Source organism: Seriola aureovittata, chromosome 16, assembly GCF_021018895.1.
Source record: "Seriola aureovittata isolate HTS-2021-v1 ecotype China chromosome 16, ASM2101889v1, whole genome shotgun sequence".
NCBI classification, from domain to species: domain Eukaryota; kingdom Metazoa; phylum Chordata; class Actinopteri; order Carangiformes; family Carangidae; genus Seriola; species Seriola aureovittata.
Window position 1 is genome coordinate 12151776 of NC_079379.1, and position 26452 is coordinate 12178227.

At 37.4% G+C, this 26452-nt stretch overlaps 1 protein-coding gene across 7 annotated transcripts in view; it reads left to right on the top strand.

The window, feature by feature from the left end:
• trps1 (trichorhinophalangeal syndrome I) overlaps window positions 1-26452 on the top strand; it is a 256734-nt gene that overhangs the window by 122440 nt on the left and 107842 nt on the right. Inside the window, exons 1-2 of one of the 7 annotated variants that reach the window (XM_056400061.1) lie at window positions 11900-11984; window positions 15345-15525. The gene's annotated coding sequence lies outside the window, so the exon portion shown is untranslated. The other 6 variants (XM_056400060.1, XM_056400058.1, XM_056400064.1 and 3 more) reach the window with 6 other exon arrangements.

Sequence of the window (26452 nt, forward strand, 5' to 3'; positions counted from 1 at the left end):
ACACACACACACACACACACACGCTGCTGTGTTGTTGTCATGACTGTCATCAAACGCTGAGTAAATGCTAATGCCTGTTTGTTTGTGTGCTCGTGTAAACAATTACCATAGAATTAGACTGAACAGAAAGGATATTGAGAAGAGCAAGGTACTGAACTATAGCTGCCGTGGAAACACTATGGTAACAGTATGGATATGATATACACATATGAGACATATCGAGACCACTAATTGTGACTCAGACTCACAATTACTTGGCAGCTACTAGTTTGTAACTACAGCTACCACTGTAGATAATATGTGATTAGATCCTATAGTTGTATAAAGTATGAGCAGCCCCTAAGATATGCAGCCCCCTAATTTACAACAGCAAATATCTTTTGAAGGAAACCTAATTGCAACTGGATGTTTTCTATTTACATAATAAAGATATGTTGTTAATTTTATATGTTAAGCAAGCTGCAAAAATTGTGATACTGAAAGTTAAATGCTCAATGAAAAAATACTTCCTATTTATCAGCTTGTAGTAAGTAAAGCATTATTAAATGTTTTTTTTATGGTCATGTTCAAGCACTCGCAGCGCTTCAAGGTCATGGTCAGTTCACAGTGACTTCAGACATTTACATTTAACCAAAACCATAACCTCTCCTTCACCTTACCCAAACCTAAACCTAACCATAGATATGACACTTGTGGACTTTGTTTGGTTCATAAATGCGGCGCTTTATTCATTCAAAAGAACATTACATAATCCAGACAGTGATGTTTGTCACCATAATGATGCAGCCTCATAGATTTATACAGAGTTAAAAAAAAAAAAAAAGCATTCGAAATCAACAATGACCCACTACAAAATGAAAACACAGCTTTCATCTTGCTGCGTCACTTATGGTTTTCCCATCGTCAAGTCAAGTCAAGTCACGTCAATTTATTTATAGAGCATATTTAAAAAACATCAGTGTTGACCACAGTGCTTAACAGGAGTTGAACAGATGAGATTATTCATATGGATATATGGATAGAATCATAAAAACACACTAATAATACACAGGGAACAAATAAATGTGTGACCATGTCTTTAGGATGACTATTAAAAGGGCTAAAGAAAACAGATGGTTCTGTAGACGGGTTGTACAGGTGACAGCTGAGGAGGAAGTTCACACATGTAACCTGGTGCCAGTCCATGCAGAGCTTTAAAAACAAATGCTACAATGATATATAACACTCTGAATAATCAGTGCTTGAAGTATAATTGGCTGATGTTTTACTTGAGTAAAATGTTGAAGGCAGAGCTCATTGTCATAAACTGTTTATGTATTGCTAATTTTAAAATTGATGGGGTTTTTGAGCATGAATAATGCGGCATAATTAGTTAATCGTGTACAACTAAAATGGAAAGTATTTAACTGATTATGTACTGTATGTACTACTTGGTATAATATAGTTGTAAATGTTAATAGTTTGGTTGTATTATTGTAAATATATCGTCCTCCAACAAGGCTCCGTCATCAGTTACTGTCATCTTGGATTATTCTAGTTTGCCTCGTGTGTTCATCATGGGAGAAAGTTTCAGCACAGCAGGAGGTGAGGACTGAGAGAGGTTTGGAAAGTTCAGCAGACTCACACGGCCGTGGACAAGCGAAATGAAATAAAAATTGGATAGTTAATGTGTTAATATTCACTGTAACCAAGCCTTCCATGTGATGGTTACCGTTTATGGACCAAAATTGGACTGAGTGAGTTTTGGAAAAACTCTCTTCATTTGGCAGAAGCTGTTCCGTGCACCTTTAATACCCCACTATTGAGCCTGCCTGTCACCATGAATAAACCTGTAAACAGAATATTCCAGTCCAGCTGTGGTGTCCTGCTCTCGGAGAGCAGAAGAGTCTGCCAGAAAAAAAAAAAAAAAGATGAGGCTGCCAGCTCGCCTCTCTGACTGAGCAGGAGGTTACTCCTAATGCAGTGGAAAATAGTGATGATCCCAGTGGTAGCAGCAGAAGTCAGTGCTGATCAGCAGCGTGGTTTCTGTTGACATTGAGTTGAAGTTTATTTATATATACGGCACACTGCTTCATCACAACTCTCAAGTTTTTTATTTTTTTTATTTTTTTACAGAGAAAATAGAATCAGAGAAACAGATATAAGAATGAAACACTGGAGCTAAGAAATCAAATAGCAGCAACAGGACAAAACAAACAAACAAATCTGGTCTATCTAATCTTGCAGCACCTCCATCCTTAGCCTGTGCAAGAGAAGGAGAAAAAAAAAAAAACACTTGAAAATAAAAGGAAAGAAACCTTAGAACAGGTAGTGTGTGTCTAAATTGGCACAAACAGCAAAAACCAAAAGTCGAAGGAGTAACCTGACTCAAATTGACAGTGAGACATCATAACTGGTTTTCCAATAATCTTCCAATGATCTTAACCGGATTATTCTAACAGAGTTTTGTTACCTACATGTGCCCAGAGGCAGGTAACATGAGGACCTGTGTTTAAAAGGATAATTCTTTGTGTATTTAAGTGTAGGGACTTTGCAGTTTTGTGCAGGTGGAGCTTTGCTGCATGAAAATCCCATAAACACAATGATTCTGAGAGAGAGATTCTACCATAGTGAGCGTATGTTTACACGTGGCCGCCGAAACCAGGATATTTAACTGTAACTGGGTTAAGATTGAACGCAGCCCCCGTGGATGTAACTGTAGTCATTGACATTGCCAAATAAAATCAGCTCTATAGTCTAATCTGAACAAAGGATTGTATTTCAACCAGTGCAGGACATCACTTCAAGTCATCTGATGTTGTTCCTCAAATAAGTGGAAAAAATAAAAAGCATAAACAGAGACACAAACAAGCTGTTTGAGAAAATTTCATCACTGTCAACAACTTCTGTAATCTCCTTATTTCTTTTCTCTGTTCAGTAGTGATTATCCCAAATTAATAAGCTTTAAGAACACACAGCACAAAGGTTTATATATTTCCAAACCAGTTTTCTCTCTCTGTCTCTTCCTGGTTAACGCCGTTTGTCACAATGGGACCGAGATAGATTTATATCTGGACCTTCACTAAAAGCCCCAAAGTTTCAAAACAACTTTTGAAAATCTCATCTAAGTGCAGACACAGAGTCTGTGTGTGTGTGTGTGTGTGTGTGTGTGTGTGTGTGTGTGTGTGTGTGTGTGTGTGTGTGTCTGTATGTGTGTCATTGCCTATGTCTAAAAGTCGAGGGACACAATGAGCAAATGGGAGAGAAGGAAAGCCAGGAGAGGGAAATGCAGACAGAGGGAGCGAAAAAAAACAAAAAAAGGGAGACGGAGTCAGGCTGTTGATTTGTGAGCAGAAGTGTGTGTGTATGTAAAATCTATAAATGTTCCGACGACATGGACAGACCAGCCGCCGCTCAGCATGTAAACCGAAACCACATTTACTTTTCCAATCAGCAGTATCTCCGTCATTCTTTCTCTCATCCACCCCGCCTTCTCTCTTTATGTGAAATCTACTAAAATCTTTAAGCAGTGTTAAATGTATTTTATAGAAAATTCCAGTGACATAATTACAGAACTCCTGATTTTGCTGCAGGTGAACAGGAGATATTCAGATATTATGTTACTCTGTGGGGCGGGATTTATTTCATCTGGCTGTTCATGATGGACGAGTTTGAAACTGAAACCTCATCATTAGAGACATAATGTGTGAATAAATACTTACTCTATTACAGTAATATGTTTCCAAGGACTACAGTGCACACACAGGGATTGGCTCTAGTAATAATAATAATAATAAGAAGAATGTATTTTCTTAGATTTACAGAAATCTTATTATCTTTATCTGATCAACATGGTACAATATTGAAAAATATCATAAATGGTTGAGTTTGTTTACCAAGCAATTTAAAATGCATTCTTTGGTGATAACATCTATTTCTTTGCAACTCATTAAAAGTTATAGAGAGCTTTTTTATATTTATATATATGTTGGAAGAGGAAACAAACAACAAGGAAAAAAATAAATAAAAAATCACCAAAATAATATCATCCCAGCCACTGTCTTTGCACCCGAGTTGCTCCCACAGGCTTTGTGGTCAGAGAGCAGCCAAGAGCTGTGGTCTGCACTGGTGAATACAAGTATTCATACAATTCTTGTAAAATTAAAACATAAATCTCCTTAGTTTGATTTGTGCAACAACTGAACATTTTAAATACACATTTGCAGTTTATCATTCATCATTTATAATTGTTAAAAAAAGAAAAAAAAGAAAAACTGAGGTCAATGTGGCAGAGTAAATTTTCCCAAGTTAAACTAGTTTGTCAGATCATGTTGGACATCAGTGAGACATATATTTTTGTGAAACATAAAAACCTAAGACAAACAAAAATGATACGTTGTTGTGGAGATTTAGAAAGCGAACATGAGTGTGTCTGTGTCTGAGAGAGGGAGAGAGAGAGGAGACAATACAGGGATTCAGAACATTCAGAAAATGTGTTTCTATACATTGTAGTTCTTTGGCTGTGGTGCTGTGTACACAAACACACACACACACACACACACACACACACACACACACACACACACTAATTTACCCAGTCCACTGTACATCCACATCCACAAGACAAGTTATACTGGAGCATCACACTTATGTTCAGAAACGTTATGACTCTACGTGTTCAAGCAGGCCGTAGTGATCCATACAGTATGCTTCTTTTCCATACTCTATATTTATAATAATAATAATAAGCTTTATTTATATATTATCTTTAAAAAAAACACAGTTACAAAATGCTTTACAAGTCAACATAGAAATGTATGACGAACAATAGAACACAAATTAAAAACTGTTTAAAGATTATATTTAAACTATTACCGTTAACTATTTAAACAATTTAAACTCTCAAGAATCACTCTCACTCTCAGAGACAGCGACACCTCTCACATCACACACATGAAATGTTAATGATTAATTACACTAAATTGGACAAATGAGAAGAGGTCAGACTCACCTGTCACTGGTTCATTCTGCACTTGATCATGCAGGATACTTGAGCTGCTTTACCTGCTGCTGTTATACATTAATGTTATATTATGTGTCTGTATTGTGACAGAATAAAAACACGACATCATGTCATGACCACAAAATAATGATAATTGTTTCGAGTATGAACATTATAATACTAACAAACATAGAACTTCTGTTGTTGGATAAGGAACACTTCATGGGTTTGTGGTGTGTATATATACATATATATATGTGTATATATTTTAAGTAATTAAACTCAACAAAATTAAAACAAAGATACTGGAAAACCAACCTCTTCTTGTATAGGTTTGGGCTTGACCCAACTATTGATTATTTATTTATCATAATTTAAACTCACAACAGGAACTGTTTGGTCTTAAACTAAGATTCACATATTTGATCTTACTCAGTCCAGATTTAAATGGTTTAATGAGTGTGCACAGGTTCTTACATAACCTTGACTTCTTCATCTTGCTCTCTGGAAAAGGAAACATTCAGAACATAGACTTTTATGTCTTCCTGAACGGCCTTAAAAATGCTTTGCACCTTTGGTCCGCTTTTGTTTAGAACGATGGCCTGACAACACCGACTAGGCAACATGCCTAAAATCAATTCAACATCACAAATAAGACAATTTTAAGTTTTATATGGCATGAAAAAGAAAAAAATAATAAGAAAAAAAAATAAGTTTGACATCATGAAATGACTTTCTCCTCCTCAGGGAACACCACATCAAGCCAGTATCTAATAGCAGTACTTTACTGAAACCCATATCCGTACTAACTACATGGTCATGAGATGTAGAACAAGGTGTTTGATATATATATGAGAAATATATATGTGTATATATAATTTTATGTACGAGTCATTTATGAGTCATTGGAAATATTACTTAGCATCTTTCTTCAATGATGTTTCAAAATCGAAACAAAAATGAGATTTACAAATCAGCATACAAACACGCACAACATGATATATAGAGATCAAAACCAGGATCTCTGATCAATGGAAAACATAGTTATCTCTTTTTAAATTCATTTTTTCCTTATATAGTGGTGGGTTTGTAACTGCATGGGGAACCATTTCATGAGGGTCATTAGACTATGTGAGTGCTCTGCATGGTCATAATGATCAAGGTCATTGTACAAGATGCTCCCTATAGTGCCAAGACTATCCTCTCAATGTGTTTACTTATTCCAAAACAGCACAAAGCTTCCATATAGACGGTAGTTTCATGAGCAACACGATAAAGTGAAACACCTTCCATGACCTCATCCATCGCTCCAATAAAGTTGAAAGGTCGCAGTTAAAGTTTTTTTTTAATTTCATTTCTGGGGGAAAACAGGAGCTCTGGTCACTTGAAATTCGTTTACAAGCTTACAAGACTGAAAATATCAGCGTTTGGCGAATGATGAGCAAACAGATATGTACAACAGAAAGTTAATTAAACCAGAACTGGTTTGTTAAGTTCCTTTAAAAAGATTTTTTTTTTTTCTCTGTGAAACTAGATCATCAGTGAAATATCATTGTAATCACTAATTCCAAGCTGTCAACAGCTGCCATCCTGCATAAAGGAGCAAATAACAAATGACGTTTGTGTCTCCAAAGTGTTAGTGTTGATGGTTAAGACATACATTTTGGGTGGAGTATCACTTAAATCCCATTATGGGCTTGTCCATGATGGAAGGGCCCATTGCTGGGACTGCACCTCCCTCTGTTGTATTTGACAACTTAATTAGAACACAAGAAATGAGTCATCTCATCAAAGGGTTTGATTCGACTGGCTGTTTGGGGTGTGATTCAGAATGAGGCTGAGGCACATAATGTAAGCCACGTTATTCGTTTGCAATCTCCCGTGCACCGAGGCAATAATGTGCGTGTTCTCTGTTGCTGATACAAAATGTCATCAACTAATGTGTGAACATACACTGCCTTAATTAAACAACAAATATAGAAAGAGAAAGAGAGAAAATTAAAATAGAAGAGGTTTTTTTAAATTTATTATTACGATCAACACGTACTGTATTTTGCAATCACCTTCATTTTATGTGGTCTCACAACCACTTCCCTTAAAAGAATGAAGCCCTTATAAGGAAATGCCCCCCAGAAGACTGATGGTCTAACATTTCACCTACCTTGGGTGTGATTTCCTCTTCAACAGCCTCTCACTCACAGTCACTGACGGTGTGTGTGAACAGGCTCATCATGTTAACCTCAGGGAGGCCGTTCAGCTCCATCAGGGGACTGGTCTCACTATCAACCGATGGATTTTGTAGGAGCCGGAGCTCCTGCTGCATAGATGAATCAGCCCTCTCGGCCACTTTCATTTCCAGTGTTATGCTGACCCCAGGAACATAATTCAAATGTTTTTCTTCTCCTCTCATCTCCACTGGGGGACGGCTTCATGTGTGATGCTTTGAGAGGGTTTCAGTGAGTGGTGATATTCCACTGCAGCTACAGATCCGTCTAAAAAGCAAAGAAACACGGTGTAACCGTACTGTAGAGCATTATCCTCTAATAGTGCTGTAAGGGCTTTGTGACTCATGACTTCTGCAAGTCCCTGCACTTACATTGGCGTGTATTGTCACGGACACCCAATCAGGATGACGGTATTTAACATTATAGCAGCTGCTCTTTATGTAAGGACAGCAACAATACCACAGGCTTCAGTGACTAGTAGAATGGTAAGGTAACTCATTACAGGGCTACATCTCCAGTTAAGTACTACACTTACACTATGAACTGTATTTTTCACACAAGCTTTGGCATCATACAGAGTCCAGCTTGCCTGTGTGGCCAAAGCCCAAAGACTAAACCTGCTGCTGTGACACTGACAAAATAACACGTTATATTGCACTGTAAAATATCAAGCATAATGTCGGCTATTGTCTATGTTTATTTATTTAATTGGTTTATTAGTAAAAATCACTGTAAATGCACCAGATTTGGCCAAAAGACTTTTTTTTTTTTTTATCCGTAGTCCACGGACAGGTATTATATTGTCATCCCCTGCTGTCTCAGGAAACTTGCATATTCAATAGCAAAATGCTTATGACAGACTGAATGATAAACAATCCTGAAAAAACCCAACAATGCCATGTTCTTGAAGTTATTTATTTGTACAATGCGTGCTCGTGGAGTTGATGGCAACGTTGATGATATAGCATAATAAACTCTGGTTAGAGTACAGCGAAGGTTAGGAAGTTGAAACACTTGGTGAAGGAAAGTATAGTGGGGAGTTTGGGGTGGTGGATGGGCATATGGCTGTATCCAACTTTCATGCCGGAGACTGTAGATTACACCTCATCACAGACTAACAGTTGATATTGGCACAACACTGGCAACAAATTAACATTGGACATAAATTGTGCAACACAAAGTGTTCAGTAGAAATATATTTCCTAGGAATACTGTTCTGGTAAGTGAATTCTGTAAATCCCCCAGCAGAGACTTTGCGTCTCAGTCTTACGGTAAATATTCACATCCTCCAAAAAACTTTGCGTAACTATTATGCAGATGATCACTGGCCACCTTTACCTCCGGTTCTGTTCCCAATGGATAGCAACACGTTTTCACCGCTAAGACCGTCAGAATTCTTCAGTGAAGCTTCATCATCATGATTTACTCTACACGGTGACTTCAGAGTTGAGGGAAAACTGTTCTGGATGTTTTGTAGAAACAGTCACAGCCCATCACTTTCAGTAAAGGCTGACTTTACCGTATAGCTCAGGCTCTGTGTTCGCAGATGATGTAATCCCATCGGACAGCCTCTTTCACTGAAGGCCTGTTGACATCAAGATAGAAATCCCCTTGCATCTTCCATAGAAGGTCAAGCACATCAGAGATGACAAGTCTGATTTTGAGAGACTCCTTAGCTGTAATCCTCCACATCTTGCTGACTTTATGGCAAGTTCAGCTCTGACACAAAAGATTTTAGTTTTCCTTTTACATCTTTACTGACTTATTCCATCCCTGCAGGGCTAGAGAAAGGCCCCAAAGACAAACTCTAAACACATAATGTCTTTCTTTTCTGTGGTGATAAGGCACAATTACACAGAAATTGTAAACATGGGTTTTTGGCTCATTCCTTCCATTGATTGTGATGGTTGTGGTCATGATCCTGGCTACAATCTCTTAGCTGGACCACCATAGGGAATAGTCATCTTTCTTCCTGCCTAAACTCTATGGCCTTCGGGTCCGACTCTGCATGCAGATAAAACACTTGGCAACGGTTGAAGATGAAAGTGAATCTTATTTTGGGAAAGCTCGGTAAAAGTTGCAGTCTGTCTGACAGCTGGAGTCTGCAATCCCTCTATTTCTCACAGCAGTGAGGGACTTTACGGTGAATATAATGAAGTTCTTCTATCTTGTAACAACTGTCACTTAACTGCTAATTGATTTTTACAGAAATGATTATTTCAGTATTTCAATATTTGAATACACAGAAGGATGCCATTCATTTAAACCAGGAATATTGCCACTGTTTTGTGAAAACTTTGCTATCACTACTTTTGGTGATTTTAATCTTTAATTAAGTTATTCTGTGGACACCAAAAATATTAGAGTTTTACTTTAATGTTTTCCCGTTATGATTCACCTTAAAGATTAATATCACTGTTAGAATTGGGTTATAATGTTGAAAAAACAATGGATTTCATGGCAGTGGGAATCTGAGGGTCGTGGTTATGAATAAGTTATGGTTCTTTGAAAACTTAAAAAAGTTACTTGGGCAGCAGAAATATGAGGTGGCTTTATGTTTGACAACAAACAATGAATCTAATGTGGAAAATATAAAAAGACGAAGGGTGGGGCGTCCTGGTGACTCAGTGGGTTAAGGTACTGGCCATGTAAAAGCAAATGTCCAAATTTTGAGTCCAACCTAGCGACTTTATGAACCTCGGTGTTTCCCGCAGCTGCACATACATCTAATAAAAGCGAAACACCAAAACATTTTCAAAAGCAAAAATGGAAGACGCTGCTCTAAAAAACACACTGTGAATCGGCAGGCAGTTGCAAAAGAAAAGTAGCTGAAGGAACTTCTTTGTCTAAGTAAGTGCCCGTCTACATGGCAGCTGCCTGCCAGTGAGCCACACTGACCAACTGGAAAAAATCAGCACGCTGTCTCTGGTGTGGAAAGCGAGAGAACAAATAATTCAAATGTAAAAAAACTAAGCACAGCAAGGTTAAGTCTGGTTGAAGACGGATAAATAGAAACAAAGACAGTAAGGCACTAAAACCATGAAGCATTGTATATTACATATAAAATGCTTGAGAGATGTTTATCTTTTAATACAGAGAGGGTCATACCAGGTCATTAAACAAATGAGAACTGACTTTAATGATACTGTTATGTATGTATGTGTGTGTATCTGTTAGCCAGTCTGACCATTTGTCTATGTCTTTCACTCTCCCTATATAATTTATGGGGAATTATAACAGTTTATATCTCTCCTCCTATCTTTCCTCCTTATATATATAAAGGAGCATTAAGTAATAAATATCAAAGGGCGGTCACACTGGAACGTTAAACACCCGCAAACAAACTTAAAGTCAGTGTCAGTGTAGTTTTATTGAGGTTTTACTGGTCTGCTTCTTGAAATATCTTCATAATTATAAAGTATAATACAAAAATGGCGTACGCTATTTGATGGACATTTTAATGTCTGTTTCCTCTTTTATTATTCAGTTCCTGGCACTCAACACTTTTATGGGATTTTAATAGTTTCTGAGACAACATTTGCAGGTGGGTAGAGAATCTGTGCTTCATTATTCTACTTGCGTATTGTTGTTTTGTTTTTTTTATTCAGACTCTGTTGAATATCGCAAATAACATCAATTAAGTTCCACAGACTCTTTCACATACTGCTTGCAATTGGTAGTTTTCTAGCCTTTACTCACTTTGGATGCGTAAGGTTTGTGTACAAACTCAAGAAACAAAAAGTATTTAATGCTTATACGGAATAAAGAAAAGCAACTCTCTGTATACGCTGACTCAAAAGCTCTTGTTCTCACAGGGATTATGCATATTGCTGATTACTGGGATATCGTTTGCTGTTATGTATATACACACTTATTCATCGCCCTCTTTGTATTGTTTGATTAAGGTCAGTTACATCCAAAACTTGGCAATAAGGGTGAAAATCTTTCTGTAGCCTTGTAAGGTTGCAGAGGCCGCTCTCTATTTGTTCTTCAGACAGCCGAGTCAAAGCCTTTTCTTTTCAGTTGACCTTGTTAATAGCGAAATATATGCAGTACTTTTTTTTATTGCTGCTGTGAATGCTGAACATCACTTCATCTGACATTTAAGCCTGAAGGAGCCAGACTTGTGTTTTTGCATTTTTTTGTCCATTTGCTACAAATGATGCACAACTATTAGGAACTTAAGCACTTTTCCTATGCAGTCTTTATTGGCCCTGTGGTCAAGCGTCAACACTCTGCAATCCAATCCCTACCCACCACCCCTGTATTAGTAAGGAATTATTACTCCTACACTCGAAAACCCATCATGCCTCTGTTTGCTCCTTTCTATGCCATGCATCTGTCATAAAGTTCATTTGTAATATTATGTTTTTGCCAGTGAACATTTGTGGGAAATGTTGCACAGTGTATTTGTAAAAATGGTTCTGCCTTCATGTTTTGAATCTGATATTGAGATGGCTTACGTTCTTAAAGTTGTGCTGATACTTGAGTTCACTCCTTTGGCTTAAAAAGGTATATATTATTTGTAAGAAACACTAAATGGTTGATAATAAATAAATATACATAAACACAGACACACAGACACACACACACACACACACACAATTTTATATATATATATACAGTATATATATGCTAAGTAATGGACTGTTGGGCTAATGCATACGATGTATTTTCTCCATTTAACCACTCCAGGGGAGATGAGTTGTGAAACGTTTGTATCTAATCAGTACAGTACTGAGGATTGATGACGGTTGAGAAGCAGTAGAGATGGAAAAGTAAGTTTGACAAATTTCCTAATAAAGTTGCCATATACTGTACGTCATGGAGTGAGGCGACAAATATTCCTTGAAAACATAGCATTGGACATAAATTGTATTGTTGGACATTAAGAACCCACATATTTATTTCAGATACCACAGAGAGTTATATAAGAAAAGAGAGGGATTTGACAACATTACGTAAATGGCAATTCAAACACTGATGACAGAGACAGCAAGAAACAAACCAAAAAGTTTGTTGAGTACCTAAGCCAATACAAAACAAGACAGTGTTTGTGAAGTTTGGCCAGTGTCTATAGCCGGTATTTGTTGCACTGTATTTTATATTACCTGACATACCCCATGTTGTCGGTGTAGGAAATAAAATATGATTTTCTTTACCAACAGGACAATATTAGTTGCAAATAAGAAGAGGAAACAATGGGACAAGGGTACACAATCTCTTTCTTGAAGGAAGAGTAGAATAAATGAAGAAAATAATGTAGGAAAGTAAGGAAATGGGAAATTTCAAAAAGAAATCAATGGGAGGTTTATGTAAAAGACATGGGGCAGGTGGATTATTTCTTCAGTGTGACTTTTTCTCTGTGGTCCATTCAAAGCCTGCACCGCTCAGGAGGTGGTGGATCCAGCAGTGTGTATGCCTGGAGGCTGCAGTATTGCCTTTGTTAGCAAAAAAAAATCTTACCTTTGGCTTTTGAAGGGCACTGTTTGAAAAAGAGACCAAAAAGTTCACAGTCCCACACTCCCCATGGGGCAATGGGGAAAGGACTGTGAAGGGAAGGGTGAGAGACTTAGCCAAGAGGCTGGTTTTCATATCGAGCTAACAAGGGCATATCCATTATTTATGTCGCCCAGTTCCCCACAACATTCCTATAAACTAGTCTTTGATTATTTTTGCATTATGGCCAATATAAAAAAAAAAATCTGAAGGCCTGCCTGACTGAATGCGCAATACTAAATCACAGAACAACAATTTTTACATCACTAACATTCATCTTGTCTTTATGTTGCATGGTTTCCATTTGACCACCCACGCTAAACATCTGCTCTGAGGCATGGCACTGTAAGGTGGCTTGAATAAAAGCATCCATTAAATTAGATAATATATGACTAGAGGTTTTGCAGTCTGAGATAAAATCAAATCAGGAATTGTGTAATAGCAGACAATAGAAAATGATGTTGATTGAGTTCTTACATCACCCATACTATATCTATAGAGGTTTCCGCTAGATACGCAAACTTCTCATGTCAAGGTAAATTGTCATCTTAGAAATCCATTTTCTGATTGAGATTTTGATCATGCCCAACGCAGGTTTAATTTTCCCTGTGGTTAAATAGGTAGTGATAAGAGTTATTAATATGTATGGACCTCTGATCTTACAGTGTAGAGGAAAGACTGCATCAAATTTAAGATTAAATACATTTTTTAAATTTCATATTGCCTGAGGTTTTGATTTAAGATGTGACTTTGGACCTGCTATTAGAGCTTAACTTTGTGTTTCCCATGTATACCAAGGCTGTGAAAGATTAATTTAACTTTTAAATGCTTGTGAATACCAAAGCAAAATATTTGCATGTGGTTTATTCTGTGGGCTCAAATAAATTACCTTCTTTAATTCTACCAGTAAATATTTACCAGTGTGAATATCCTGTAAATGTAAAACAAACAAAAAAATCTGTAGATAAATTAATATTAAAATCATATCATTTTAGCACAACCCAGAAATCATGTTTGTCTCATTCTCCCAAAACTTTGTGCACTGCAAGGATAAGATTACTCAAAATTTCATAACTATACACCATACACCATAGTTTGTAACTTTTTGTCTCTGGACAATCTGAAGGGGGCACTGTTCAGAATGAGGACTTGTAGTTGTGATATTTAATTACATTTTCATTCAAGAATTAACTTAAATTTTACTTGTAATGGACTATTTTAACAGTACTGCCTAAATAAAGCATGCCATTTCTACCTGTGGTAATGAATTCAGTGAAAGTACAGTATGTCTAACTGATAGCTCAAAAGTATCCTGATCACCAAATGTGTGTGAATGCCACACAAAGTAAGAAATGCCAAATGTAAACAAAGAATAGTTAACAATGAAAACTCAGTGCAGCTTTAATCAGCAGTTTTAAGTCAGACTAAAATCTGTCAATTGGAAAAACTGTCTTCATTTTTATTCAGTAGTTTAGTAACTATGTAGTAAATTGAAGGCCTAATCATAAACCACATTATATTTTCTGACACTGTAAGACTCCCTTTTCTTTATCTTACATGTTACAGTGGGTCACTTAAAAACTCAGATTTTGGCTGAGCTTATGTCATTACATGATAATGAGGTAACAGTGTATATCACTTAAAATCAATTTAAAAAATGTGACATGTTGATTTTATCTGACCGACTGAGATGATATGGTTTAGTAACTGTTTAAATGAGATACTGTGTGTGTATGTGACTTTTAAGATCTTTTGATTTTGGCAGAGTAGTTGATTTGGTTATATTACTATATAAATAGGTGACACTAACATAACAGTATGTGTTACTTTCAAATGTTCTGATTTGATGTGGGTAGTTGATATGGTTTAATAGGAATTTAAATAAGAGATACTGAGTAATTTTCACTTTAAGAGTCAGCGTTCTCGATTTTAGTGTAGTTGAAATGAGATTTGTGTCACTTTAAAAGTCAGAAGTCTTGATTTTAATGTTTTTTGTTTTAGTTTATTCTTAAAAGTGCAAATAAGTGAAACTACAGTGTGTGTCACTTTAAGAGTGAGAGGTCTTGATTTTAGTATAGTTGATTTGGTGTAGTATAAACTTTGTAAATAAGTGAGATTAGAGTGTTTGTCACTTTAAGAGTCAGTGTTATTGATTTTAAGTGAAGTTGATTTGCTTTAGTATTAACTGTGTAAATGAGTGAGATTACAGTGTATGTCACTTTAAGAGTCAGCGCTCTTGATTTTAGTGTAGTTGATTTTGGTTTAGTATTAACTTTTTAAATAAGTGAGATTACAGTGTTTGTCTCTTTAAGAGTCAGTCTTCGGGTGGCTTCTTGATATTAATAGAGCTGCTGTGTCTTCCTCCTCTGACGTAATGCCCACAGCCTACAGAGAGACAGGCAGAGAGGTCCTGTCACAGCAAAGCGATAACACTAGTCTGAACAAAAAATTACAGATAACGAGCTGCTCTGCTTTGGTTTGCTGTGGCCAGCAAATCCGGGCTCCGGGCGGCTGAATAACATACTATAACATCGGAATATTGCAACACCACCAGAGCCATACTCAGTCATTAATCAGTCGGTGTTAGTCTAGTTTTATGTGTTGCCGTGAAGCCTTAACTATCTCTCTTTCCCTCTCAGACCAAAGAAAAAAGAGACAGCCAAGACACAGTCACCCCGTCCGACATCATCAACAAACAAAAACCCCTCAAAGAGACGAACCAACCAGCCAGCCAGCCAGCCAGCCAGCCACCATCTTAACAGGCTGCTGAAAGAGACACACACAGAGAGCAAAGAGGCTAATGCTTATTTTGATCAACAGGTAAGCAGCACCAAAAGAAACACTAGCAACACAAATGCACACCATGCATACAGTCCTCTCTACTAGTTGGTGCAGAGGCATAGTAAACGGCAAAAAAAAAAACGCATCGGCGATGGACGGTTTGGAGTTGTAGATGGCGAAATGCATGCTTCTCGGACAAGTGGGAAGATGAAATTTGTTGGTCTTAAAAGGAAGCCGGGCTATCAATGCTGCGTTTAGGAGACAAAATATTGCTCTGTTAGCCGTTGGGAGTTTTACGACGGACAGCAGTCGGTTTGCGTCTTATGTAACTAACGGCCTGAGCGGCGTCGGTGAGGAAAGAGGGATCTGCTGAATGAGGGGGAGGAAAGGAGCAGCACCGCTTTGAATTCACATGGCAATTTACATTTAGGTTAGGACACCCAAACGCTACACAAATACAAATTTGGGGGGCTACTGGGGACGGCTACTGCTTTGATTTAAGACTGAGTTTGAAGCCAGCAGCAAGGGGACGTGGAGTGACTTAGTCGCCACAAGTAGGTTTGTGTTTTCTGTAAGTTTTGTTTCTTGTTTTTTTTTTTTTTTTTTTTTTTTTTTGTGGACACTGATTTACGATAAGTGGCATCATGACTGAGCTGCAGAAGCCGGTGACTTGGAGTGATTTTGTCGACTCAGTGTAGCTCTCCTGCATCTGTTATGACTTACTTTTTGTATTTTTCATTGATAACTTTTTCATTACTATTCTGACTTGCAAACTTGATACTCAAGTTCAGATTTCTTGGTGCTCCGAATGACGCACGTCGTAGACAGCGAGAGAGAGAGATAGAGAGAGAGGGAAAGAGGTTTGTGCTGAAAGCTGAACACAGTTAGATGCTTGTAGTTTATTTGATCTAAAAGTGGAAAAGTAGTGTAACTCTGGATCAAAGAGACTGTGTTTATTAGGTGGTTTACAGCCGATATGGCGCTGTTTTTGCACCTCTTTCATTGTTAGGAAGCTCGAGAGCGCATGGTGGATGTGAATTGTCGTAAAACATCCTCCCTTATCAACTTAAAAGAAAAACAAGTACTTAGTGGCTCAAATATCGCTCATTTATTTATTTGTTGTTGTTGCTGAACTTTTCATGAGTGATGTCGGGGAGCCTGAGCTGCATTTCCACTCGACTTTGAAAAAGTTTCTCCCCCCCTCTGTAGTAAGAAACTGTGATGTTCCTTTGAGATAAGGGAGCTGGGTAGGCATGACAACTCTGAGGGGAGAGCAGAGTATGTGAAGCCAGTACAATGAGGCACACACTGCTAGGAAGCATTTTACATAGTCCTTCACAGTGCTCCAGCTCTGGCCCCCAAAGAGCTGCTTATGTGTGGACCGACTTTTATTCAGCAGATAACCTCAGAAATTTTTAAAAAGCAGAGCAGGTCTGTGAGTCTTCACTGTGACCCCACACTTGTTCACAGCTGTTTGAGAAGCTGACACTTTGTATTTTCCTTAGTAATTAATTCATTAATTTATTCATCGGATCATTTTGTTTAGCTGTGAAATATTTGCAGTCTAACTCTAGAGTCCTTTAAATATAAAGCATGTCCAGCTACATCTCTAGCTTCACGGCTTTTCAATGTGAAGCAGTTATAACGACAAGCTATTGCACAGACTTTTCAAAACCACTTTAAAAAGTAAAACCAAGTTTGTACCTTGAATTTTAATTTGGCATCTTAAACACGTACTTTAAAGTTCTGCCGTGTTTGCTTAAAAGTTTTTCCCTGACAAATAGTTCTTTTGCAAGTTTTGTGTGCTTGGCCAGAGCAGCAGGGAAAATTTATACACACATCTCTTCAATTCATAAAACTGTGGGGATCATTTAAGTAAAAATACAAATGAACGAAATGATTTATGAAACTTTTGAGGTTTTGTTTACTTTGCAGTTTTAAAGGCAGTGTTCTAACACGAATCTAATTCAGAGGCTATAAACGTAGAATATTTTCAGAAACACATATCCTCACAGAATTTTACATGAAGGATTGACAGGAGTGTAAGTCACTTGTCTTCTGAAAGATTTGACTTCTTTGAAAAGAAAACAATTTACAAAGTCAGAAAAATGCTGTCAAAGTTACTGAAGTTTTAATGTAGAAGCTTTGAATATTTGTTTCAGTTGAAGTTTAGTGTCCAGTATATTTATGTGACGTATTCAGCTCCATGTGTAACTTTTTCTGACAGTGTTTTAACATCTGCTTTCCAACACTTTGCCTGCATTATGTTTGCATGTTTCTCAAAAGTCCTATAGACGTTATCAAGTTTTTTTATTGCTTTTTAAATTTTTTTGTAATCTGACATGGGTGATGTCAATTCAGTAGTTTGATAATCATCACAGCACCTCGAGGCTCTTTGTAAGTAAGTCAGGATGAAGTACTTTTTAACAGACAACAACTTTTGATTCTGTTGGGAATAGTTTGAGATAGTGTTTAACTTCTTTGCTATGTCCGTCCTATCTGTTGATGTTTTGTTAGATATGACACACTCCAGTCCACCGTGTAGTTGCTCTTAACTGAATTGTTGAATGACCAAATAACATGTTCATATTTCCAAAGATATCATGCATGTAATATGCCTTTGTTAAACTTTTATATACTTTTAACAAGTTTCTATTAAATTTCCAAAAAAAAAAAAGGAAAAAAAAGATCTAACAATGTATCAGTCTAGCTCTACAACTTTTAAATTTTCCTCTTTCCAGACACTGGATATTATTGTATCTTACGGCCTTGTTCGTAGCTGCTATTAAACGTCAAAACAGTTGACGACTTCCTAAAGAGAACCTCTGCTTGTAAAAGTCTTTCCTGTATGTGTGTGTAAGACAGAGTGGGAGAGAGCACAGCACTTTTTCCTGTCTGTGTGCGTGTGTGTGTCTCTGTATGAGCTGTGGAGACAGCCATGGCTTACTCATATGGCTGCAATATGTGAAGTCTCTGCGGTGGAACTGGGAAGAGAGAAAGTTTTGGGAGAGAGAGAGAGAGAGAGAAACAGAACGAGAGAGGGAGAGAGAACACATGGAGTGAGGAAAGTCAGAAATGTCCTGTTCAACTAGCTGGAATGTATCTCCTGTGTTTTATTGATGGTTTGATGTTCTGTAAGACATGAGGAACAACTGTAGTGATTTTGTGGGCTGCCATGCATTTGTCTTTGGTCGTTTCAAAGTAGTACTGTGTTAAAAGGGAAAAAGGCCAGTTTGAGATGGAGCGGAAAAGGAGACTTCAACCCAGTTCAAGCGGCTTTTTGGGGAAAATTGTAGCGATTTCATTGGTGAACACGTGATTGATTTTGCTGCCTCAAATTCATGAAGGGATTTGAAGAGAATGAGCCATGGAAATGTTATGCTCCATAATTTTCTTTAAAAGCCTTTAACTAGTTATCACAGCCGATAATTATCGAAGAGTTTTCTTTTCGTAAAGAGACTTTTTTTTGGAAAATTGATTAATGTAGAGGCGAAGTTGTCCTCAGTTTGAAAAATGGAAAAAATAACTGTAGTTAAAGTGTACATGATACAAAGTTTGGAACACAGACATTTTTGCGAGTAGTGTTTCAAGACCTAAAGAAGTTGTGGAAACCTGATGGGACTGTGAGTTTGACACAGTAAAGTCCATAATCTGATCTACGCTAGGTAAGAAGCCACTCATCAACAGAAAAAAAGACTTTACAGGATTGATTGAAGCTTGTAAACGTTTTGCAAAACCTCTACCGCTCCTCCTCTACATGATTCAGGTGAATTATTGGGCAAGGTGAGGTATTTAATCTGCCTTACATTACCACCTGAAATCTATCACTACAAAACGGAAAGCACGGAATAATTCCTGCTATAACCTCCGCTCAGTTGCTGCTCTGCTCTCTCTCCTTCTGGTGCGGGCTGACGCGTGTCCTTTCTCAGAGCTTTGTGTCCCGTTTCATCTGGTTAAAATGTTTGACGCAGCTAACGCAAGGATAGATCTGTTATTGCTGTCTTACAAACATGTCTTCTGTGTGTAGATGACATATTAGCATGCTAGCAAATTAGGTAATCTGATTCACAAACCTGTTGCAGGATCTGTAGAAGTCAGAAACAGTATATTCCCTTCTAAAAAATCTGTTGAGCTGAAGTATTAAGACAAAGTTTAGAAATGAACTACTACTGGCAACTGTTTAAACAAATCAAAACTTGGATTTTACTGTTTTATTTAAGTTGTGAGTTCTACTTTTGTCCTGTTCTTGTGGATTTTGTGCTGTTTGATAATTAGACATATGGAAAGCCTTGCTCAGATATTATGGCATAAGTGTTCACAGGTGACATTTACTTAACATCTCCGTTCCCCCCAAATTACGATCCTGCCTTAATAAAGTCAGTATTTAGTCAATCTTAGTAATATTGCAGATGCCATATTGTTTGAACATAAGATCAGAAGAGATTTTCCTGAGAGTTTTTAAAAACTTTTCTTTATGTGAACACAAAACTTATTTTTAAATCCCGTTTATTTATGAACGTGAACTGTCTTAACTTGCACTGTTTCCAATAAGCAGGAAAAGATAGCATCTATTAGAGCAATCAGCCGTTATTCATCTCAACCCTGCCTGCAGTTCAGATAAAGGAAAACATCCATTTGTCACGGATAGTTTATTTAAAGAAAAAACCTTTTTGCAGGGCTTCTGGCTCTCTTGGCTCATAGCTCTGTAGCTAGCACTTCTTTATTACCCGGTTTCTTGTTTTGCTCATATCCCAAGGACACAATTGTTTTTAACGTATTTTACTGCCTGGGCACATTGTTTTGGCTCTTTCATTGCTCTATATTAGCTGCTTGTAACGTCGGTGATACAGGGATTTGAGCTTATTCTCCTGTTGCAGTTACTGGAAGTCGGTCTGGAAAAGAGTGTCTGCTAAATGCCCAAAATGTCATCCCCACTCTCTGTCTGTGGTTAGTACGGCCTTGTTTAGGCTTGAGTTTGTCTCTAATGTCTTTGGTCTATTTTAGACTTTTAAGTCTGTCTTTTAGACAGCCTGCTTCAGATAACGAGCACATGGTCTTGGTTTAGGGTGAAATGATTCTTTTTTCCCCCTCGTTTTTTTTTGGGACATAGAAATCCCAAATATGGGACAATTTTTCTTACTTTGATCTGAGAGAGTAAATAATCCCTCTGTCACGATACAGTGCAGACTGATAAAGTGGTGGTTGAGCGGATTTAGGCACATAGCAGTAGAAGGTGGTGACACAGACAGCAGTATAGCCTCGTGGTTATAGAGACTCTCCTGTTACCGAAAGGTCGTATTGTTCAAACTATACAACACCCGCTTGCTCCTTGTAAATTACTGTGTATGAGTAACTGTTAAATCCCTCAAATGTACAGTAGATAACATTGTTTCCAAACAAGCATATGCTATATTTTATAGTAGCAGATTGATCTGTACAAAACATTTTTGATCTTCATTTAACAGCTTTGGCTCCTGAGTGAGTTAATGAGCACTCTCTTGTCTGAGAAACCTGCTGGCTTGTCATGTGATGTGTTATGAGTTGCGAGTTCTGACTGCTTTGACTCAGCAGTGTACTTATGATGCTTCCTGTGCACCGAGACATTCAGTTATCAATCACTGTTCATGTGAGTTTTGACCTTGTGTAAAACACAGTGAATGATTTGCTCCAGTGCTGCATTCACTTAACTTCCAGTGTCCAAATTGAAAATTAATCAGCGCTCATTTACTCAGTGCTGAGCAAATGAATTGCAGCTGTCCTATAGAACGATTTTGTCACATTTGCTATACATCAGCAGTTTTTCCTCACGTTCCATTATGTTAGACAAATTTGAACTCATGCTTCTATCATACAGATCTGTGTTACACATGTTCCACTAGTCTTAAAGGTTGTGTGGCTTTGAATTGCTGCTTGTTTTTCTCCAAGCTGTGCTACAGGTGTCCTCCCAGGTTTGAAAGGTTTTTCAAAGGAACAAAGAATAGAAAAAGAGCTCAATTGTTGATGGCTGTATATCATTAGGAAAGAAATGTGGCTTTCCTATAAACAGTTGTGGGTGACTATCTTGAAACTAAATAGACAGAGTGCATTTGTTCTTAGAAGTTGGTGTGGTTTGTGTGAATAAAACAGACTAAAATGTGTTTTAGATGTTGGTGTCACAGAGATCTTAATAAGAAAAGTTTGGAATCCCTGGGTTGTTTGTATTAACTCTATAGACCTTCATTATAAGATAATAGTAAATGTTTTTTTATTGAGTCTCTGTAAATATAGTCTGTCAGCTTGTTTACACTCTGATGGTTCATTAAAAGTAAGTTTGATTTATTTGTCGTCCCCTGGCATTGTAGGTCTTGTTGTGATAATAGTCAATAAAGTTTCCACTTAATAACTTCACCTTTTGAAAATGTGGCTCCACATTAAAAAGCTAAGTCCAATTACAATAACTCCTGAGAATATATATTAAGCCAAAACCTGCAGCAGAAATCATTTAAAGAGAATCAGTTTTGCAATTGAGGTGAATTATTGGTGAATTGCCCTTTTAAAAGTTTTAATCCTTGCATAATGAATTTGAATGAGCTCCAATATTGCTTTTTCTCATAGCAATGGTATTTTATGAGATCGTACAGAGTGGACCAAAAATACTTCCAGCTGTCACATCAGGACCTCGTAGGTATAATTATAATTTTATTTATATATTTTTTTTAATATATTTCACTATTTTACAGTATTTACAGTCATTTGTCCATATACACAGAGTAGACATTTTTTCCTTTGTGTTATTTCTTTAAATTGTTGTTGCTGGTTTACAGTACTCCTTGTGGTGTCAATTAACGGCCACAGCACAAAGGCATGTCAGACCTTGTTCTACCCTCAGAAAAAGTTACCTTGTGTCATTTTTACATTGTATAAAAAAAAATAAAAAAAAACATCTTGAAATGATTTGAAAAGAGTCAAGAGCAAGATAATTCATTTTGCAGTTTAAATTTGTTTTTGTCAGCAATTATTTTTAGTTGTGGTTTATTGTGCTAGTTGAGTGTTAACCTACCAGAGCACATACTGTATTATGTGACACTTTGCTTGGCGTCAGTTACCTGACAGCAACAGTGAGATATGAAAGTGGGTGTCTTCTTACCAACTCTATCACATTTGTATCTTTTGTAATTGAGATTTCATTGTGACCACTGTCTCACTGTTCATCTGTTTTACAACCCTTAAAATGTGGTCAAACTGTGAATCAAGAGTTAGAGTGATGATCCCGGATGACATTCAGAAGCAAGTGAAGACGTGCACATTTGTAAGCTATTATATGGCATATAGACAGCGCAGTAATGCAGAGATAAAGACGAGATCACAGAGATAATAATTGCGACATACGCTACGAACTATAAAAATGGATTTCATCTTGTGGTGTTAACTCGTCCGTTGGTATACTGTTCTCAAGTGTTCCCATGAGCACGACTCCGTCTGTAATTGCTTACAGTTTTCACACAATACCTAGCAGACAGACAGTGAAAATTAGCCACGGAAAATGTGACAGTGGCGTAAGTGGCATGAATTTGGATGTGATTTATGTTGTAAGCTTCTTTGTGTTGAGGCTGAAAAGGCTGTGCAATACGCAGATGGAGAGAGTACTGAACCGTTTTCCTCAAGTACTATATGCTTAATTCAGCGAGACTTTTCTCGGGTAGAAGTGGCACCTTTTTTTTTTCTAATTGAGAAAGCTACTTGGCTAAAAGTTGTTCCGACTGAGAGTAAGTCATTTGATTTTATGTGAATTACTGTGAATCAACACATCCACCTGTTGTGTCGTAATAGAAAACTGTAAGATCAAGCATTTTGCACTTTCCAAGGTTTCAGATGTTTTCTTTCAACAAGCTATAATATGCACAACAGATGGGGGCTAAAATAACTGTATTTCATGTAACAGCAGCTTTCAGTTAAGCTACTATCAAAACCAAATCTGAGTTAGGAGTTTTCTGGTTGCTACATGGCTATTTTTCTGATGTGGTTGTTATCTGTTCACAGGTGATTTGATGCCTCTGCAGTTCAATATATTTCATTAATATGGTATCTGTTCCTGTCTGTCTTATTAAATCAGGATTGCACCATTTCTCATGGTTAGACCGTCAGTGCTGCAGTGTTGAAGAACAGTAATTTCCAGACAGTTGAGCATTGTTGATAGATGGTTATCAGTTATTGTAACAGTCTGTCAGCACTTATCTCTCTGTGTTGAGGTCAGATCTGTCTCTTTTGCTGCTTCGGTATGACTGATTTGACTCACTGATTGTTATTTCTGTAGTGAAGGTTAACTGTCTATTCTGTCAATAGTCAAACCAAGAACCTTCACACACACACACAGTTAGATTTCTTAGCTGACAAATATGTTTCTCTCTCTCTATGTTTCACTTTTTCCTTTTACTCTTTAGGTGCCTCTTTCCTTCTCTCTGATACTCTATCTCTAAATCGCTGTCTCTCTTATTCTTACTGTAATGCTACACAGGACTGTTGTAGTCATGTATGCTTGATCATACTGTAACCCCTGTCAAAATGCTCCCATTTACTTGCTCAGAGATATCAACTTAACTTTCATTTAAGAGTAAATACACACTGACACTTGTTTGTTAATGTGATCTTTCTCAGTCACAATAATATTTCATCCGAGGTTTGATGTGGCACACTTTTCTGAGCAAACATGCCTTTTCCCCTGTGCATGTCTTGCAGTCATACAGCATTATCTCTAGCTAATAGCTCTTTATTTCATGGATGGATGTGTTTGTTGTGTGTGTGAAATGCTTTAGGCATGTGTGTGTGTGAGTGTGAATTTGTGTTTGTGTATGTGCATGCAATACTAACCCTGTCGAGGCTGATGTGTTTTAACAATATTTTATAAAATTGGATCCGTGTGTGTGTGTGTGTGTGTGTGTGTGTGTGTGTGTGTGTGTGTATATGCATGATAGAGTGTGAAATTTAAAACAATTTGTTTAATTTCTGACTTGTTATTACTTTATACTTGCTGTGGAAGGAGATTCATTTTTGCTGCTTAAAAAAGCCTTGCGCTTGCTCCCCACCTTTCTCTCTCTCTTTCTCTTGCACACACACAGACACACACGTGCACACGCACACGAACAGCCCCATTAGTATTGTAGTCTAGGATCTGGCTAAAACATCTGGTGGCTGAGTAACTTTTCAAAGTAGTCTTTGTCCTCACTCTGTGTGCATGCATGCGTGTGTCTGTCAATGTGAGCCTTCGTCTGTGTGTTTGTGTGTCTGTGTAATAAGGGGCAGACTTTTTATGGCGTCCCGTCAAATTAAAACTATGATTTAAACGACTAACATGTACATTCTTTTTCTTTTTTTTTTTTTAAATTTAAGTGGATAGCCTCTGCTGATTTTTTTTTTTTTTTTTTTTGGTGCGCGTGCCTCTGGCTGTGTGGATTGTTAAGGCTGTTGAAAAAACATTAGAATAAAGATTAAGCATGGATCTAGTAACTGTAATTGATGAATGGCCAGTCTGGTCTGGCCTGTTGTGTTATTCATGATTCATGTAATCCTGGCTGGCCGCTCCATAACAGGGAGTTAGCAGAAAGAAAGCAGGGGGAGATATGACACCCTTCCTACTTCCCTCTGGTCCACATTGACATTTGTGCCCAAATCTGAACAAACCAGTGAGGTACAATTTGTTACAGCTAACTGTCTCACCTGTTCTCTGCAAGATGGAGCCGGACATGGTTTGCTGGCACTGTTAAACGATCCTCCACTAGCAGGTTTGGTCTTTAGAGGGTACAGCCCTGCAGACAGTTTTAGGCTGATGCCCTCAGGGCTTCACTTCAAACCACATAAACTTAGAAGGAAGCAGGGATTCATCCTGTCCTGCAGCAGTTAATTTTCACTTACACAGCATTTTTAAAGGTGTAGCGTCTTTTAAGGTGTAGTATCTTGTCCTGGTACCTGTGTATGTACCATACCGCAGGAAATTCTTTGACGTAAAATGAAAGAGTTGACTTTGGGCAGAAAGCCACAACCTTGAGGAGGTTGGCTTGGGCAGATTTTCTTTATTTCTCTCATGAATTTTAGTGGCACTCAATCTACAGTGTAATGCCAGTGATGGTCTCGGTGGCCGCGAGACACTGTTTGGGTTTTGAATAATGATCAGATCACTTTTTGGAACTTTTAGTCCTGTGTTGAGCCGTCACTAGCTCTCAACTTTGACCACTAACTTATTTTACAAAAAAAACAAACTGCAAAGGGATATTCTATTCTAACTAGGGCTGGACAGTATCAGCTGAATCTCATTTAGAGCTTTAGGCGATAAAGGACAGAAAATAATCAGAAACATGGGCCCCAATAATCAGTTTACCAATTTGTTACCAATCCCCTCTGTCAGCTTCTCAAATGTGAATCTTTCATGGTTTTCTTGTGACAGTTTGTGACAGATGTGACAGTTTCCCAAACCCTGAGCTTTGGGCAACAGTGACAGGCATTTTTCAATATTTTGTGACATTTTATAGACCAGTGAATCAAGAAAATAATCGTCAGATTAATTAGTAATCTATTGTTGTAGCCTCTGATCGTCACATCTGATTCTCCTGGATCACAGTGATTCGCTTATATTAAATTTTTGTATTGAACAATTAACAAAAAATCATGGCTTGTGGCGAGGGGCTATTTATTTAACACATTCAAGAGTTAAGATACTTTAAGGCATGAGTTTTCAAAGTCAAAGGCTCAGTTTCTCTGAAGGAATACATCTATCAAACATACGAATGTGTCTAAAATTAGAGAGTCGACGTCAGTGTTGTTTTCAGTAAATTTTTTATCTTTTTTTTTTATATATATATATTTAAACTAACCAAACTTAGTTTTTGCAGATTATTGTGTGAAGTAGCACATCAAAAACCCATACTTTATATAACACTATGCAAGTAGTCTAAAGTGATTGTCTCCTCAGGCCTCACCTTTGCGTCTTGAACAA